The sequence below is a fragment of the Mesoplodon bidens genome, assembly GCF_964165515.1.
Source record: "Mesoplodon bidens genome assembly, chromosome: 9".
Classification (NCBI taxonomy): Eukaryota; Metazoa; Chordata; class Mammalia; order Artiodactyla; family Ziphiidae; genus Mesoplodon; species Mesoplodon bidens.
In genome coordinates this window covers 89,426,964-89,447,614 of record NC_138166.1, presented here as the reverse complement: position 1 = coordinate 89,447,614, position 20,651 = coordinate 89,426,964, and the positions used below count along the sequence as shown (strand labels likewise).

The 20,651-nt window shown below is 36.2% G+C and overlaps 1 protein-coding gene across 6 annotated transcripts in view; it reads left to right on the top strand.

Moving 5' to 3' along the window:
* Window positions 1-20,651, top strand: part of CNOT4 (CCR4-NOT transcription complex subunit 4) — a 141,726-nt gene that overhangs the window by 38,215 nt on the left and 82,860 nt on the right. The window lies entirely within an intron of this gene.

The window sequence follows — 20,651 nt, the reverse complement described above, 5'->3', positions numbered from 1 at the left end:
GTCACACAAGCTATGAATTTTTAGAAAAATTCAAACTGTGCAAATAAAGCAAAGTCCCTCTTAATTGAACCCCACTGCCCTCTGCCCATCCAGATCACTTAGATAGCTAACTCCTCTGGTCAGTTGGGCATTTATACTTCTGAGATTTTATACATACACACACTTAAAAAAATGTTTAAAATTATAGTTTCCCTTAAGTGAGTTTTAGGAAGCTTTCTGCACTTTCTCATCTGGTTTTATTACATATATGATACAGCACTTTTAGTTTATGTAACCAAGTCCTATCCTTTTATTTAAAATTAATTTACTAAAACTAGAGAGCAGCAGCCTAGAAAATAAGCCAGACTTATCTAAGAATCTGCTTTAGTAGACAAGCTGTCTTCCATATCATCTTTGGTAATTTATGCCATCACTAGCAATCCTAATGTATTAGATACAGTGTGTATACAAAGAAGTAGCCACAGTTGGGAGTACAGTGTTTGTTGGCAGTAGCCTTTCAAAGAGTATCTTCTGAATATTTGATAAAAGTAGTTGAAGAGTCATGAACATTAGCAAAACCACTGATTCTGATAAGCACCTTTAAAATTGTTCATCTGTGAACAAACTGTGGCCTGCAGACCAAATCCTGTCCACGGACTGTTTTTGTAAGGTCCATGAGCTAAGAATGGTTTTTAACATTTTTAAAAGTTTGTAAAAACAAAACAAAACAAAAAAAGAATATGCAATAAAGATTGTATGTGACCCTCAATGCCTAAAATATTTACTATCTGGCCTTTGAAGAAAACAATTGTCGATAGCTGAACAGAATCATAGAGAAGGCTCTAAATGGTCATAAAGAACCATTTTAAGCCATTCAGATTTACAGTACAAATAATAGAAATGAAGAAAGTAAACACAGATGGACTGTTTGTTACAATATTGTTCACAGTAATAAAAAATTGGAAACAAATTTTTAGTAATGGGACTGATTAAATAAATTACAGGACATCTGTGTAGAAAAATATTACACATTGAGTGACATCACCCATGACTTATGCAAGGGAAGATATGAATTGCATTAAGCAGTGGGCTAGATTCCAGAACAGTGTGCAGCATGATCCTCCCCCTTTCAAAACACACAGACATTTATAATATGTACTTGAGGTGGGTAGGTACAGAAAACTTTATATACTAGAAAATTGGATTGTGGGTAACTTACACATTTTTTTTTGAATTGTTGCAGTTTTGTAACTGCTAATTATTTTATAGTGAAATTAAATAATTGACTTTTTGGTATAGATAAAAATTAAACTTGAATAGAGTTTTAAGTCACAAAGAGAAGAGATAATATATTAATATGTAACATAGTATTAGAAGTATGGATACTCTGTTGAAACTTAGAAGTCTTTGGACAAATGAAAGAAAATAGAACTGCTGTCAAAATCCTCTTAATATATTATCCTTGGACAGTCAGTAGGCTGAACATGTAATAATGGCATTTCAATGGGCTATTCAAAGAAAATAATACAATTTTGAGGTATATTCCTAACAGTTTGAGGGACTGTGTATCATAGAGAACACTCCCTTCCACAAAAGATTTGTTGGTGTCCCTTTCAGAGATAAAATTTTGATTTAGACCATGAAATTTAGATTAAAATGGCACTTCTTTCCTTCACCTCCCTTTCCTTCTTTTCCTTTGCAGAGTATATAATTGAGGGACAGTTCATATAAAAGTAAACATTTGACCTTTTACATATGTATGCACACTTGTCTCCGACACCTAGATCATTATATGGAACATTTACAGTCACTTTAGATAGTTCACTTTTGCCTCTTTCCAGTCAGTATCACTGTTCCCACTAAGAAGCAAGCATTCTGACTTTTGATTAGCTTTGCCTCTTCTCAGACTTTGTGTAATGAAACCTTGTACTCCTTTGTGCTTGGCTCCTTGCTCTCGACATAATATTTTTGAGATTTATCAAAGTAGTTATTTGTATTAGTAGTATCTTTTCTGTTGAGAAGTAGTATTCCACTGTATGAATATAGCACAGTTTATCCACTCTTCTGTTGATGGACATTTGAATCATTTCCTGTTTTTGTTGGGGAGGGAGGGGAAGCTATTATGAATAATGCTGCTGTGAACATTCTTGTACAAATCTTTTTGTAGGCATATGCACTCATTTCACTTGAATATATACCTAGGAGAGGATTTTCTGGGTTATAGGGTAGGTGTGTGTTTAACTTTATTAAAAACTGCGTTTCCAGAAATAGTTGTCCCATTTTATGCTCTAATCAAAATATGGCAGTTTTTTAAAAATTAATTAATTAATTAAAAAAATTTTTTTGGCTGTGTTGGGTCTTTGCTGCACATGGGCTTTTCTCTAGTTGTGGCGAGCAGGGACTACTCTTTTGTTGTGGTGCGCGGACTTCTCTTGTTGCAGAGCACGGGCTCTAGGCGCGTGGGCTTCAGTAGTTGTGGCACTTGGGCTCAGTAGTTGTGGCTCGCAGGCTCTAGAGCGCAGGCTCAGTAGTTGTGGTGCACAGGCTTAGTTGCTCTGTGGCACGTGGGATCTTCCCGCACCAGGGCTCAAACCCGTGTCCCCTGAATTGGCAGGCGGATTCTTAACCACTGCACCACCAGGGAAACCCAAAACATGGCAGTTCTAGTTGCTTCATGTCATCACTAACACTTGGAATTGATTATAGCTATTCTGGTGATTGTGCAGTGATGTCTCAACGTAGTTTTAATTTGCTTTTCTCTGATGACCAGTGGTGTTGAACATATTAAGTGCTTATTGACCATTTGTGTAAATTGTATTATCTTTTATTATTGATTTGTAGGAGTTCTTTATGTATTTTGGGAGTGGATTCTTTGTTAGATGTGTTGTGAATGTTTTCTTGCAATATTAGCTTCTCTTTTCATTTCATTATTGGCATCTTTTGATGTGCAGAAGGCTTTAATTTTGATGAAGTCTGTTTTATCAATTAAAATTTTTATGGTTATTGCCTTTTGTGTGCTGAGAAATCTTTCCCCTGCCCCAAAGTCATGAAGATATTCTCCTAAATATTCCTCTAAAAGCTTTATGTATATTCTTATTTACTTTTTTTTTTTTTTTTTTTTTTCTTCTTTTTGCGGTATGCGGGCCTCTCACTGCTGTGGCCTCTCCCGTTGCGGAGCACAGGCTCCGGACGCGCAGGCCCAGCGGCCATGGCTCACGGGCCCAGCCGCTCCGCGGCACATGGGATCCTCCCAGACCGGGGCACGAACCCGTATCCCCTGCATCGGCAGGCGGACTCTCAACCACTGCGCCACCAGGGAGGCCCCTTATTTACTTTTTAATTGAATTATTTGTTCCTTTATTTTTTGTAGGGATTTTTCATACAGTTGAGATACGAGTCTTTTATCAGCAATATATATCAATAGCTTGGCATTCAAATTTAAATCTGTGATTCACCTGAAATTAATTATGTATATGATGTTAGGTAGAGGTTCACTTTTTTCCCACATTGGTATTCAGTTTCTTCAATATCATATATGGAAAACACCTATCTTTCTCCATTGAATTTTATTGGTGTCTGTCCAAAAATTATCACGAATGCCAACACTGTTTTTACTTACTGTAACTTCACACTGAGTTTTGAAATCTGGTTGTGTAAGTTCTCCAGCTTTGTTCTTCTTCAAGATTGCTTGAGTATTTTAGTTCCTTTACATTTCCATGTAAATTTTAGAATCAGCTTGCCAATTTCTGTTTTTAAAAAGTCCATTTGGATTTAGATTTTAATTGCATTGAATATATACATTAACTTGAAGACAACTGATATCTTAAGAATATCATGTCTTCCAATTCACAAACATTGTGTATCTCTCCTTTTATTGAGGTCTTCTTTCATTTCTCTCTGTAGTATTTTGTGATTTAATGTAGATGTGTTTCACATCTCTTGGTATATTTATTCCTGAGTAATGTTTTATTTAGTTCTATTAATAAGTGATGTTGTGGTTTTACTTTATATCTCTATTGTATGTTACTGGTATTTAGAAATACAATAGATGTTTGTGTATTCCTTTTGTATCCAGCGGTCTTGCTAAATTCACTTAGTAGTTCAAGTAATTTTTCTATTCCTTTGGATCTTCTATGTATGAAGTTACATCATTTGCAAATAAAGACTGCTTTTAGTTTAACAATATTTGTTTGTTTACTTTTCTTGTCTTGCTGTACTGGCTAGGACTTCTAGTAAAATGTTTGAATAGGTAAGTTGAGAACAGACTGTCTTGACTTGTTTTTGACTTCAGGGAAAGTGTTCAGTGTTTCACCATTAGGTATGATGTTAGCTGTAGGCTTTTTATAGATACTTTATCACATTGAGGAAGTTTCCTTTTATTTCTAATTTGCTGAGAATTTTTATCATGAATAGATGTTAAATTTTCTTACTTTTCTATGTCTTTTGAGGTGATCATGATTCTTTTCTATTTGGTTAATGTGGTGAATTCCACTGACTTTTTTGGTGTGTGTGTGAACTCTTAATGTTTACTTCACAAGTATTGTTTGTAGTTTTTAAATACCTTTTTGTCTTATACTTTATAAGACATTTAAAATATACATATGAATGAATAAATGAGGATGAATGTAATGGGGTCATTAGAGCCCACTGATAATTCAAGGTTTATATCCAAGCAGCTTTATTCTGATTCCGTGTTCATCAAGCAACTTCATCTTCACATGAACTTGCTCATTGAGGCTGTAGGTTGTGCAGGCCAATCTTCACACCTGGTCTGCTTGACATTATATTCTGTTCTTCAGTGTCACTGGCATCCTGGTATACTCTCCTTGGCAGTTTGTACACTTATCCACTGACTAATTTTTGAATGTTAAATTAATTTTGCATCCCTGGGATAATCACAGTCATGATATATTTCCTTTAATATATTTGCTATATTTTGTTTGTTAAGTTTTAAAGAAAAAAATTTTTTTGGTCTATGTTCATGAAGATTCTTGTTCAGTAATTTTCTTGTCATGTTTTTGTCAGGTTATAACAGTGTGCTGCCTCATAAAATGCCTTGGGAAGTGTTTTCCTATTCCACTCTTCTCTAAAAGAGTTTGTCTAAGTTTGGTATTACTTATTTTTTAAATATTTTGAGGATTCACCCATGAAGCCATCTGGGGAGGTTTTAAAATATATATTAAATTACATTAACCTTTAGAGGACAATCTAGATTTTCTATTTCCTCTTGGGTGAGTTTTATTTATTTATTTATTATTTTTGGCCATGCCCCGCGGCTTGTGGGATCTTCGTTCACTGACCAGGGATCAAACCTGTGCCCCCTGCAGTGGAAGCGTGGGGTCTTAACCATTGGACTGCCAGGGAAGTCCCTTGGGTCAGTTTTAGAAACTTGTGTATTTACAGAATCTAGGCATTTCCTTTTATGCTTTTACTTCTTCTTATGGTATCTGTAATAATGTTCCCATTTCATTATGATACTGGTAATACATGTTAGTCTTCTACATTTTGTTTTTAATTGTTCTTTACATATAATAATATTGCTTAATTTAAAAGTTTTATATAGCATTGACTACAACTTCTGGAATAATGTTAATAGTAATGATAGCATCCTACCTTATTCCTGATTTTAGTGAGAATCCCTTTAACATTTCATCATTAGAATGTATTGGGGTAGATATCCATTATCACATTATAGAATAATCTTTTTATTCCTATTAAGAGAGTTCATAAGGACAAGATAGTGAGTTTTATTAAGTGACTTTTTAGTATTTCTGGAGGTGGACAGTTTTTTTGTTTTGACCTTTTTTTTTTTTTTTTTTTTTTTTTGTGGTACGCGGGGCTCTCACTGTCATGGCCTCTCCCGTTGCAGAGCACAGGCTCTGGACGCGCAGGCTCAGCGGCCATGGCTCACGGGCCCAGCTGCTCCGCGGCGTGTGGGATCTTCCCGGACCGGGGCACGAACCCGTGTCCCCTGCATCGGCAGGCGGACTCTCAACCACTGCGCCACCAGGGAAGCCCTGTTTTGACCTTTTGAGGTGATAAATAATTCCCTATTATGAAGTCCTTGCACTGCTGGGAAAACTCTACTTAGTTTAATATTGTTGAATTCGGTTTTGCTAATATTGTACTTAGGACTTTTGTATATATGTTTTCATGAGAATGATCTGTTGTTTTCTTTACTCAGATTTTGATAGTAAGCTTATGGTATAGTTCCCTCTTGTCTGTTTTTCCTCTCCTTTTCTCCTTCCCTCCCCATTTTATCGAACTTCATCCTTCCCTACAATTACACCTACAGAGCACTTTATACTTGTTCCTTACTGTAAGGCTAATTTGCTTATTAGTCTCTGTTTAGGAGACATAATCTTATAAAGCTAATTTTGCTACTTGAGCAATTTTTTTTCACCTAGTAGGTTGTAGTCTAGGTTGCTACTCAGAAGCTTCAAGCTAGTTCTTCTCTGATTCTTAGTTCGATGTAGATTTCTGCTTGGTTAATGTATTCTTATACATTTCTGTTGCTTTAAAGCAGAATTTTCTTTTTTAAAAACAATTCTTATTTTGTGCATTAAAGCTTCTAGAAGCATTGTAGGTGTTCCAAACAGTTTACTGTAATTTGCCTCGTCCCCCAAATTGGTGGATAAGTGCTGAAGTTCTAGCCATTATCAAAAGTTAGACCCTTTCACAGGTTATAAATGTAGTAACAGAGTTTACAGTTATCTACAGCAGTTTATTATGCATGCATATTATTGATATTACCAGCTTGATTCTTAAACTTTCCCCTTAATAGGTATACTGTGATTTTTACAATAATTGGAAGGTAATGGTTGCATACTTCTATATAATGACTACAACTCTATTGCAAAAATGATTGGAGGTGGATTGTAACTAAATGGTGACTTAATTTTAATGTTCTATTTTGATTATTTTCTTTTTTATTCCCTCTTTCTCCTTGCATCCCTCACCACTGTTATTCATATAAACTGTTTTCTCTTTAATAAAACCCAGCTGCTTCCTTTGTGATGCTAAACTCAGTAGGCTACCTTTGGCTATTCTCCTTTCTTGTTAAAACATAACTTAGACTCTAGTAATTTTTTTATCTCACTTCCATACCTTTACTTTCTTTGCTCTTGCATTTTTCGGTATTCATATTTTATTTTCATTATTACTCCTTTTTGCACCCCCAACAGAATTTCTTCCTTCTATGAAATATGAAACTTCACCCAATTCTAAACTTCTAGATAATTTTCTCACTCTTTGTATTTTTATATACAGATAGTATGAGTTTTTAGAATTTTACTGGGGCCCTCAACATCAGGAACATTTTGTAAACGTTTAGTAAGTGTTGGTTAACATCACTAGGGACAGTTTTACTTAATGCTTCAACATGTATTGTTGAGAATGATCTTGGTTTCATTGTAGTTGTCATGTGGTAGGTAAGTATTTCATGTCAGTATTTCTCAGTTACTGTATTTATTTCCTGAATTTTGTCTAATTGAAAAACAAGGCTGTGTCCCCGAATTATTTCAAGTTTGTGAAATTTTATAGTTACGAGTATAAAGACGCAGAAAGAATTTTTTTTTTTTTTTTTTGTGGTACGCGGGCCTCTCACTGTTGTGGCCTCTCCCGTTGCGGAGCACAGGCTCCGGACGCGCAGGCTCAGCGGCCATGAGGACCGCTGAGCCTGCGCGTCCGGAGCCTGTGCTCCGCAACGGGAGAGGCCACAACAGTGAGAGGCCCACATGCAGCCAAAAAAAAAAAAAAAAAAAAAAATAAGGCTAGTAGTTTCTTTTTCACATTATGCTAGGGCCAACTCAGCAGGACATGTAAAAGTAAATGCTTAGAGTGGAGAGAAATCATTTGCCTAATAAAATATGAAAAAGATTTCCTCAGGGAGAAGGTTGAGAGAAATAGATTTGAAAGCAGTCCAAGACTTAGACTCATAGACTCATGTTCAAATTTGTGAGGTTTCCATGTTAGTTTAGAGCAGGAGTCCATGATGCTTATTTTTGTAAGGTCTAAGGGAATGGTTTTTAAATTTTCAGGTGGTTGAAAAAATTAAGAAGAGTATTTTGTGATATGGGAAAATTAGATGAAATTCAGATTTTAGTGTCCATAAATAAAGTTTTATTGGAACACAGTCACACTCATTTATTTAAGTATTGTCTGTAACCGCCTTTGCATTTCAGCATCAGAGTTGAGTAACTGCAAGTGTGTATGGCTCACAAAGTGTAAAATATTTAGCATTTAGCCTTTGACAAAAAATATTTGCTGACCCCTAGTTTAGCAATTCTGGGAGTATTCATATGTAAGCTTGATTCCTGTATTTGTTTAGCATTAATGTTTAAAATTCATTTTTTTCCATTTAAAAGGCACTTTTAAACCAGATTATCTCATATCTTTCCTGTCTACTGTACCCTTCTACGTCTCACCCAGACAAAAAATTGAAAGGATGTACTTCCTTATTAGTCGGTGCATGACATGAAGTGGGAACACCAAAGTGCTGGCAGGATAAAAGAACTTAGGGATGGTTGAATTGGAAATGATCTCATGGTGGAAGAGGAGCATTTGATTGGCACCATGTGATCTGGGATCAGAATTGAGGAGCTGGTAGAATCTAGATTTGGGTAAAGAAAAGGTCACACTTAACCATGCTAATAAACATTATTATTTTTTTATTTTTTAATTCTGAGAGGATGATACTGGCCCTTGCACTTCAGTTTTGTATTTCTCCTTGGATTAATTTTTTTCTATCTTATCTGTTACTACTGGTATATTGTAAATTGATATACAGAAGCCTCTCTAAAAGAACTAATTTAATAGGTCCAGAGTGACTTGGAGGGTTTTAAGCTTTTGGTAGCTGGATGCATTTGTTTCAGATAGTCTCTGGGTCAGTTCTTAAAAACTCTATAAAATAGGCATACACTTCTACCAGGCACTTTCCCCCAAATAGATCTGTTCTTTTTCCTGAATTGAAAATACATTGATGTAGGCAACTACTTCTGTTGACAACCTGCCCAAGTATGGCAGAGAATTAATTGGCACATTAATTAGTCTCTGCTTTGATTTTATACAGATTTGATTTTATCTTATTAATAAGACCTTCATCAGGCCTTTAATTTTTTATACTCCTAGCCTTCTTCTGAGAGAGCATTAAGTTAATAGGAAACACATTAATGCTAATTCTCTAATTATACATTTAAAAGTTTTTTCATCTCATCACTTGTTTCTTTTTATTTGTCAATAGTACCTAGTTTTTAACTAATTTAAAATAGCTTTTCCCATTGTAAATATAAATGTTTATTTTCTAAAAATTGGGAAATAGAAGAAAATAAAAGGAAGAAAAGAAGCTACTTATAACTGCTCTACTAAGTGATAAAAGTCTGGTACTTTGGTATATTTCTTTTGAGTCACTCTTCCATATCTCCCTCCACCTCTCCCAGTTGTGGGAACCTATTATTTGCTCTACATTTGCCCATGGTACAATGTTGAACACAATAGACACAATCTTTAAACGGAAAGAATTCAAAGTTTAATGTCCTTAAAGTTATTTTTAAAAATTAATTTGTTGTTATAGAGAAATACATAAATATAGTCTGTCTTTACAAAAGTCATAGACAAGGCTCAACTTTCCAATCCATCCCATTTTCTTCATTGTTTCATAGGTGTAGCCACTATTATCACCTTGTGTTTAATTTTTTTCTGTGATTTTGCATATAAAATTATATATTTTCCTCAACTTATTATGGGATTATATTCCAGTAAGTTGAAAATCTTGTCAGTCAAAAGTGCATTTAGTACATCTAACATGCCGAACATTATAGCATAGCCTAGCTTACCTTAAATGTGCTCAGAACACTTATATTAGCATACAGTTGGGCAAAAACACCTAACAAAACCTTTTTTATAATAAAGTGTTGAATATCTCATGTAATTTATTGAATACTGTACTGAAAGCGAGAAACAGAATGGTTATCTGGGTACAGAATGGTTTAAGTGTATCGGTTGTTTACCCTTCTGATGGTGTGGCTAACTGGGACACGTGGCTGACTGGGAGTTGCGGCTCACTGCCGCTACCCAGCATCACAGGAGAGTATTGTACTGCATATCGCTAGCCTGGGATAAGATCAGAATTCAGAATTCGAAGTATGTTTTGTCTTCTCCGAACACATATCGCTTTTGCATCACGATAAAGTTGCAAGTTGAACAATCATAAGTTGAAGACCATCTGTATGTTTGTATATAAAGAAAACATATGGTTTCTTTTTTAATGTAAAAACTCGTATAGTACCTGCAATTAGCTTTTTTCATTCAGTATGTTTGTATGTACAGATCTACCTTAGTCTTTTAAATTGCTGTAGTATTTCATTTTGTTGATATGCCATAAGTTTGCCATTTCCTATTGATGGACTTCTTTTGTGTGTGTGGCCTCACTGTGGCATGCGGAATCTTAGTTCCCTGACAAGGGGTCAAACCCGTGCCCCCTGCAGTGGAAGCACGGAGTCCTAACCACTGGACCGCCAGGGAATTCCTTGATGGACATTTAGGTTTCCAGTTTTTTTTGCTGTTACAAACAGTGCTGGAACTATTTGTACATGGTGCCTCATTAAAATGTGCACTGGTTTCTCTAAAAAAGATAAAAGGAAGTGCAATTAGTAGATCTCAGAGAATATGTGGTTATCCTTGAAATTTTACTATTTGTATTGCTCTTAAAGTTGGATCTTATAGCAGTTTATCTTATATCAGTCCTCTCTCAACTGGCATGTTATTGTTGTTTAATGTTTTATTTTATCCTTGTTAAATCCAACAAGTTATATTATTTTATACAGAAATAGAATATTCTATAGAAATATTCAATTTACATATATTTTTACTATATTCTTTCCTCACCATCTTCTTTAATCTCTGACTGTTCTTCTGAGATCATTTTCCTTCTTCCTGAAGAATATCTTCACAAATTCCTTTAATGGATGTCTCTTACTGGTAAACTGTCTCTATTTTTGTTTATTTGTTTTGATTTTAATTTAGCCTTATTTTAAAATCAGTTATTTTTATCATGGAAAATTTTAAGCATATGTGAAAGTAGACCAAATAGTGTGATTAAACCCAATTATTTCCATCCCTCAGTTTCTGTAGTTACGGACTTTTGCTATTCTAATTTCATCACTTCCCCATTCTGTGCTCCTTTCCTGCTAAGATATCATACCATGAAGTCTGTAAATACTTTAGAATGTATCTCCTCTAGAGGAGCTTTTTAACAAAATAAACACAATACTACTATCATATTTAACTAATGTCTTCTAATCATGTGAAAAGCTCGATTATCTCAAAAAATGTTGTTTTATCATTTACTTTCATTCTTAAGGGTTATTGTTTTCAAGGAGCACAACTGTAGGTTGACAGTAATTTTCTCTCAGAATCTTGAATATTGTCTTTGCCTTCTGGCTTCACTTGTTGCTATTGAGAAATCTGCTGTAAAGTCTAATTATCATTTCATTGGGTGAAGGGTTCTTTTTAAATGTTTGCTTTTGAGATTCTTGTTGCCTTTAGTGTTCTGCAGTTTTACTGTCTTGTGTCTGGGTGTGAATTTATTGATCTCACTTGGGTATGTTGTGCTTTCTGGGGCAGGGGGTTATTTTTAACCATTCTGGGAAAATTGCAGCTATTATCTTTTCCTTGTAAGACTTTGAAAAAAGTAAGAACTGTATATTCGGAAACATAAAACATGTACATGTAAAACATGTAGACTTTAATTATATAAAAAACATCTTTGTAACCATTTCCCAGGTCTAAAATAGAATATTTCATTGAAGGTGAGTCAAAGAAGGTGAGCAAAGTCAAATCCCATGCTCTTGGATTGGAGGAATTAATATTGTTAAAATGGCCATACTACCCAAAGCAATCTACAGATTAATGTGATCCCTATCAAAAATACCCATGATGTTTTCCACAGAACTAGAACAAATAATCCTAAAATTTACATGCAGCCATAAAAGACTCAGAATTCCCAAAAGCAGGAGGCATTACCCTCCCAGACTTTGAACAATACTACAAAGCTACAGTAATCAAAACAGTGTGGTATTAGCACAAAAACAGACATGTGGATCAGTGGAACAGAATAGAGAGCCCAGAATAAACCACACACCTATGGTCAATTAGTCTTGGACAAAGGAGGCAAGAATTTACAATGGAAAAAGACAATCTCTTCAACAAGTTGTGTTGGAAAAGTTGGACAGCCACATGTAAATCAGTGAAGTTAGAACATACCTTCATACCATACACAAAAATAAATTCAAAATGGCCTAAAGACTTAAATATAAGGCATGACACCATAAAAATCCAAGAAGAAAACGTAGGCAAAACATCCTCTGACATAAATCGTACCAATGTTTTCTTAGGTCAGTCTCCCAAGGCAATAGAAACAAAAGCAAAAATAAACAAATGGGACCTAATCAAACTTACAAGCTTCTGTACAGCAAAAGACAACATAAACAAAATAAAAAGACAACCTACAGACTGGGAGAAAATGTTTGCAAATGATGCGACTGACAGGGCTTAATTTCCAAAATATAAAAACAGCTCACATATCTCAAAAACAACAACAACAAAACAACCCAATTGAAAAATGGGCACAAGACCTAAATAGACATTTTTCCAAAGAAGGCATACCCATGACCAACAGGCACATGAAAGGATCCTCAACATCGCTAATTATTAGAGAAATGCAAATCAGAACTACAATGAGGTACCACCTCACACTGGTCAGAATAGCCATCATTAAAAAGTCTTGGGTTTCCCTGGTGGCGCAGTGGTTGAGAGTCCGCCTGCCGATGCAGGGGACACGGGTTCGTGCCCCTATCCCGGAAGATCCCACATGCCGCGGAGCGGCTGGGCCCGCGAGCCATGGCCGCGGAGCCTGTGTGTCCGGAGCCTGTGCTCCGCAACGGGAGAGGCCACAGCAGTGAGAGGCCCGCGTACAGCAAAAAAAAAAAAAAAAAAAAAAAAGTCTATGAACAAGTGTTGGAGAGGATTTAGAGAAAGGGAATCCTCCTACACTGTTGGTAGTAATGTAAGTTGGTGCAGCCACTATGGAAAACAATAAGAAGGTTCCTCAAGAAACTAAAAATAGAGTTGCCTTATGGTCCAGCAGTCCCACTCCTGGGCATATATTTGGACAAAATTATAATTCAGAAAGATACATGCACCCCCTATGTTCACAACAGCACTATTTACAATAGCCAAGACATGGAAACAACCTAAATGTCCATCAACAGATGAATGGATAAAGAAGGTGTGGTACATATATATATACACAATGGAATATACTAAGCCATAACAAAGAATGAAATAATGCCATTTGCAGCAACATGGATGCAGCTAGAGGTTGTCATACTAAGTGAAGTAAGTCAGAAAGAGAAAGACATACCATATGATATCACTTGTATGTGGAATCTAAAATATGACACAAATGAGCCCATCTACAAAACAAATAGACTTGCAGACATAGAGAACAGCCTTGTGGTTGCTGAGGGAGAGGGGAGTGGGGGAGGGATGGATTGGGAGTTTGGGATTAGCAGATGCAAACGGTTACATATAGAATGGATAAACAACAAGGTCCTACTGTATAACACAGGGAACTATATTCAATATCCTGTGATAAACCATAATGGGAAAGAATATAAAAAAGAATGTATACATATGTATAACTGAATCACTTTGCTGAACAGCAGAAACTAACAACATTGTAAATCAACTATACTTGAATAAAAAAATAGAATATTTCAAGTACTTCAGAACACATACACCCCATCCCCCGCCAAGCATACACACGTCTTCCTGTTCACCTCTTCATAACCCTCTCCCTTTCACCCAGAGGCAATCGCTGTCCTGACTTTTTATCACCTTATGTGCACCTCTAAAAGTTTTCTTTTATCTGTTGAAATTTGTATGAGCATGGTTATATTCTACTTCTTGCTTCCTTGTTCAGTACTGTATTTCTGGGATTCATCTTTGTTGTGTAGCTATAGTTCTTCATTTTTATACCATTGTTTCTTCAAATATGTTTCTTCTTTTCCTTTTCTCTCCTTCTGGTATTCCCATGATGTGTATGTTGACGTGCTTAATGGTGTTTTACATTTCTCTGAAGCTCTGTTCATTTTTCTTCATTTTTTCCCCTCTCTGTTCTTTGGATTGCTTAATCTCTATTGATCTATCTTCTCTTTCACCAATTCATTCTTCTGCCAGTCTACATGTACAGGCTTTGAGCCCCTCTAGTGACTTTTTAATTTCAGTCATTGTACTTCTAACTCCAGAATTTCCATTAAAAAAATAGCATCTATCTCTTTATTGAAATTCTCTATTTGATGTGACATTGTCATTATATATTACTTCTTTAATTATGGTTCCCTTTAGTTTTTTGAACATACTTAAAATGGCTCCTTTGAAGTCTTTGTCTGTTAAATCCAACATCTGGTGGCTCTCACAGGCAGTTTCTGTTGCCTGTTTTTTTCCTGGCGTACGGGCTATACTTTCTTGTTTCTTTGCACAGTTGTAATTTCTGGTTGGAAACTGGACATTTTATATAATATTATAGCAAGTCTGGGTACTAGTCTCCTCCTGCCCTTCCCAGGGTTTGTTATTCTTATTTGCTTATTTGTTTAGTGACTGGGTGGATTAATTTAGTGAAGTCTGTTTCCCTCTTGCAGTGTTAAGCATCTGTTGGTGTCCCTGGGGTGTGCAGATTTGGGTATGTCCACATGCATCCTGGAATGATACTGTTTTGGACAGGGCCCTCTTCCACTGTCTCTTTCATTGACCACACCCAGATGTTAAACTCCGCAAATTGCCCTCTGACTGCTCAACAATGCCCTAGGACATAAATTGCTTCTCAGCCTGATTGAAAAAGAATATTGAGCTCACTTGAAGGCATAGTTCTTGAGGTCAGACCTTGAAATTTGTTCTGACCCCAGGAGGGTTCATACCAGCAGTTAAGAACCTGATTCTCCTTATTCTTTCCTGTAAAGTAGCTGGTTTACAGTTCAGCCTGTGTCTGACTCTCCTCCCAGTTGTCTTTCACTACAACCTTCATGATTCTGAGATTGTGCTTAGGTTTGGACTTCAGACACCATTACAAATGAAGCCAGTTTTTGGCGAAGAGATTCAGAGCTGTTTTAAGACCTGCTTTACCTTCATGTTAAAATCTCTGGCTAAGCTCTGGCATTGAGTAGGGGAGGCAGTGGTGCACTTTTTTCTCTGTGTGACACTCCCAGTTTAGTAACTGAGCACTCATTGGAGGGGTATACAGTAACCTCAAGTCTTATCTTGCCTTTCCTGGTGCAGGACCTCAGCTTTATGAAGTAGGTGGTTGGAGGGCGGTCTGGGTCATAGTATTTTCAACATGCAGCAGCAGCATAGGTCTTCTTTCCCATGAGTGGCAGTTGGGTGGAAGAGGGGAGCCCTCATCTATCGGCTGCACTTGACGTGGAACTTTAGCTTCAGCATCAGGTAGCTTTGGGCAGGATGAGAGATGCTAATGTCCTGCCCCTCCTAGGAAGATGGCTCTCTGAGTGGTAACCCTGTGTTCTTGGCAGCGCCAGCCTGGAGTGAAGTTTGAGGCTCACTGAACTGAGAAGAGGGAGGGAAGGAGAGAGGGAACAGTTTTTAGTCAGATACCACATAGTATTGTTGTTTTTCCTGAGTTTTAGTAGATTTTCTTGAATACGCATTTCTTCATTTGCCTTATGCTCTTAGCATCATTTCTGGATAGTTTAAATGATTGGTTTTAAATAGTTTTCAGCAGTTTTGCTGGGGAATGAGCTCACGGAGCTCCTTACACTGTCACGCTGGAAGTGGAACCCAGGGAGATCTTTTGAAAATATAAGTCAAATCCACGCCATTTCTCTCTCTAAAACTCTCGGGTCCTCTTCATGTATTTCGCAAAGAAAGCCAAAGCTATTCCAATGGCCGATGATGAACCCTTGCCAGTTCCTGGACCTTCACGTCGCTCTGACCTTATCTCAAATTGTTCTTCCCCTCGCTTATTCTACTCTAACCACTCTGAATTTGCTGTTCTTCAAGCATTTCAGGCAGTTTCCCTTCTTGGGGTCTCTCTACTGATTTTTTCCTTGCCTGGTCTGTTCTCAGTGTATGCATGGCTTACTCAGGTTCCTCTGTTAAATGTTACCTTTTCAATGAAATCTACTCCAACTGGCCCATTTAAATTGCAGCCTGACTCTGGTACCTTCTCTCACCTTTTATCATACTTAATTTACTGACTTACTATGATTTTTATTTAGATTTTTAATTAGAACAGGAAACAAAGGTAGAGATATTTGCCTGTTAGGGTCACTAAAGTATCCCAAAAACCTAGACTAGAATTTGAAACAAGGGCTTAATAACTATTTATTGAATCACTGAGTGAATGAAGGTAAAAACGAACTTTTAGATGGCAAAAACCTTCAGTGGTCAGCCATCTAAGTTTTCTAATAAAGTTAAAACTTTTTACCTAGAGAGAATAATAAGTAATGTTATTGGTATACTGGGTACAATTAGAATAACCAGTTAACTTTCTTGATTAGAGAGCCTAAATGTATTTTTTTTTAAACTCTCTCCCCCTTTAAAAGACTAATCATTGTTAAGTTCTGCCTACTATGCTTTTCATAGTAGAGATCTTTACCAAATTGGCTTGAATTAGATATTTTTACTTGAACCATTTTAAATGTGTTTGAAAACATTTTTATTTAAAGGAAAGTTGTCACAAGCCTTTTTTCTTTAAAATTGATTTTTCACAAAATGATCATCTTCAATTTTTTTTATACATTTATATTTTCATAGTGTTAGGTTTTTGAAAATATATTTGTATGCAGCAGTTGCGTTTCTTTATGGCTTTGATTTAAATGGTTTGTCATCTTTGTTGTCTTTGTACAGCTGATAAATCGGTGGATTTTGTTGAACAACTCTCCCAAATCAACATCACATTGCTCTAACTATGCAAATGAATACTACATGCAAATTAGAAATTACTTTTTTTAGTAGTGTTACATCATAAGAAAATAGAAAAGCCTTTGCCTTTTCAGTGAGGTGTTCACAAAAGTCTATTACTATGTCTAATGTGCATTTGCTACATGTAGACTTGTAAAGATTAGCACAGTTTTGTTCAGTGACTCTTACAATATGTGCGTACACATTTATGGATGAATGAATAGGTACTTCCCTTTCCTTCACTCCCTTCCTTCCTCCATCCCTTCTTTCTTGTTTTCCTTCCATTTGACACATGTTTGTTAAGTGTTTGCTCTCTGCCAGAACTCTTCTAGGATTTTTGGATACGCTAACAAGTGAAACAATCTCTGTCCTCATGGAGGTTGCTTTCTATTGGAAAAACATTGTTTGTCTCCTTCCACCCGTATCTACCCCTTCTCCTGAAAAAGATACTTAGGGGATATGATATATTATGTGAGATGACTTGTATGCTGATTTTTATTTACATCTTAAGAATATAAAGTACAGGGAATTCCCTGGCGGTCCAGCGGTTAGGACTTGGTGCTTTCACTGCCAGGGGCTGGGTTCAGTTCCTGGCTGGGGAACTAAGATCCCACAAGCCACGCAGTGGCCAAAAAAAAAAAAAAAGAATATAAAGTACAAATAAGTTACTAAATAAAGAACAAATTGGTGGGGAGGTAGAAAGCAGCCCCACATAATCGATTTTTTTGTATAACTGCAGCTTAACCTTTTATGAGAGAGACTTTAAATTCTTAGGTAGATTTTTTTTCTATGAGAAAATGTCTAAATGAGATGTTTATTTCTATGGGAAAATGAATAAGCTTTCCTGCCTTCCTAACTTGGGTATATAGGCAGTCTTAAGTTCCATTGTAAATGTACATTCATGGTATATGTATACTGGTATTTTGGTATTTAATTTAAACAGGCGAAGAGGTGTTGGTGCTGATATTTAGTCAGTTGACTTACCTTGCTCTTTCACTTGCAAACTGTTCATAGCTACTGTTCAATCTGTTTTTGCCTTTGTGTAGTTTATATGAGTAACATGCTTTGTGAAGTATATGCCTAATACAGAAACAGTGAACAACCGTTGGAGCATTATTTCCTACTTTTGAAGAGTGTTGTCAGTCAAAACTGACATATAACAAATAATTCATTCCTCCTTTTATTTATTATTCATTCATCAAATACGTGAGTGCTTACTATTTACCCCCAGTCATGTTGTAGCTGCCTGGTATATCATCGTAAATGTGATGCACCAGTTAACTTCTTTCCTGGAGCTTCCATTCTATTGAGAATGGACTGATTGTTAAAGAAACAAGAATTTCTAGTTATAAAACATTGGCTAAGTAAAATATAAGCTGTGTGGTGTTGTATGTAAATTTATTATAGGTTTTTAAAAAATGTTATTTTATAGTTATATGTATATATTGAATTTATGGTTTTTATGGAAACTTAAGATGCTTTTCTAGTTACCATTCCAAGTGTGTGTGTGTATATTTCATATCTATAAATAGCTTTTCTCTTATGTGTAATTATAGTGTACATATAATTTGGGGTGTATAATGTATTCAGGAATGTAATTTCTATGTAACTATTCAGTGGAATTGCATCATACACACATTTAACTTATCACAAATTCACTGCCACATTGGCAGAAAATTAAAGGATTAATTAAATAAAGCAACCAAATACTTAAGTTTTTTCGAAAGTGCTGTTTATTACATATTTCATTTAAGTGTGTATAGTTATATTTTCATTTTTAATTTTGTAAAATATTTGTAACGTAAAACTTGTCATTTTAAGTATTTTTAAGCGTACAATTCAGTGGCATTAAGTACATTCACAGTGTTGCATAACCATCACCACTTTCTATTTCTAAAATCCTTTTATCATCCCAAATGGAAACTCTGTACTTACTAAACAAAAACTTCCCATTCTCCCTCCCCCTCCCAGCCTCTGTTCTGCTTTCTGTGTCAATGAATTGCCTATTCTAGTTACCTTGTATCAGTGGAATCATACAGTTTTTGTGTTTTGTGACTGGCTTATTTTACTTAACATAATGTTTTTAAGGTTCATCCACATTGTACCATGTATCAGAATTTCATTCTTTTTATGGCTGAATAACATTTCATTGTATGTATACACTATCTTTTGTTTATCCATTCATCTGTTGATGGACACGTGGGTTGTATTGTGAATAATTCTGCTATGAATATTTGTGTACAAGTATCTGTTCAAATCCTTCCTTTCAGTTCTTTTGGTATATCCCCAAAAGTGGAATTGCTGGATCAGATGCTAATTCCATGTTTAACTTTTTTTTTTTTTTTTTTGCGGTACACGGGCCTCTCACTGTTGTGGCCTCTCCCAGCACAGGCTCCGGACACGCAGGCTCAGTGGCCATGGCTCACTGGCCCAGCCGCTCCGCGGCGTGTGGGATCTTCCCGGACTGGGGCATGAACCCGTGTCCCCTGCATCGGCAGGCAGACTCTCAACCACTGCACCACCAGGGAAGCCCCCATGTTTAACTTTTTGAGGAACCACCAAACTGTTTTCCATAGCAGCTGCAGTTCTTGACATTTTATAGTGGTTTTTTTCTTTTCTTTTAATTTTTATTGGAGTTTAGTTGATTTACAATGTGTCAGTTTCAGGTGTATAGCAAAGTGAATCTGTTATACATATACATATACCCATTCTTTTTTAGATACTTTTCCCATATAGGCCATTACAGAGTAATGAGTAGAGTTTCCTATGCTATACAGTAGTGGCCCAATGTTTTTTTTTTTTTTTTAACATCTTTATTGGAGTATAATTGCTTTACAATGTTGTGTTAGCTTCTGCTGTATAACAAAGTGAATCAGCTATATGTATACATATATCCCCATATCTCCTGCCTCTTGAGGCTCCCTCCCACCCTCCCTATCCCACTATAGTGTATTTTATACAAATCTTTTAAACAGGGTCCTAAGTACGAAACCATGTATACAGCACTTTATGAGTGATAAGGAACTTTTGAGCATGATTTTGAGTGTATGATTTTTATTTTGTACACTTACTACATGGGAGGTTTTTGGTGATGCAGGAGCATTTTTATGTATGTCGGAATTTGTACTGTGTTGTCTGTTTACAATAGCCAGGACATGGAACCAACCTAAATGTCCATCCACAGATGAATGGATAAAGAAGATGTGGCACATATATATAGTGGAATATTACTCAGCCATAAAAAGAAATGAAATTGAGTTATTTGTAGTGAGGTGGATGGACCTAGAGTCTGTCATACAGAATGAAGTAAGTCAGAAAGAGAAAAACAAATACCGTATGCTAACCCATATATATGGAATCTAAAAAAAGAAAAAAAGGTACTGATGAACCTAGTTGCAGGGCAGGAATAAAGAGGTAGACATAGAGAATGGACTTGAGGACACGGGATGGGAGGGGGAAGCTGGGGCGAAGTGAGAGTAGCATGGACATACATACACGACCGGATGTACAAGAGTTGGCTGGTGGGAAGCAGCAGCACAGCACAGGGAGATCGGCTCTCTGCTCTGCGATGACCTAGAGGGATGGGATAGGGAGGCTGGAAGGGAGGCTCAAGAGGGAGGGGATATGGGGACATGTGTATGCATATGGCTGATTCGCTTTGTTGTGCAACAGAAACTAACACAGTATTGTGAAGCAAT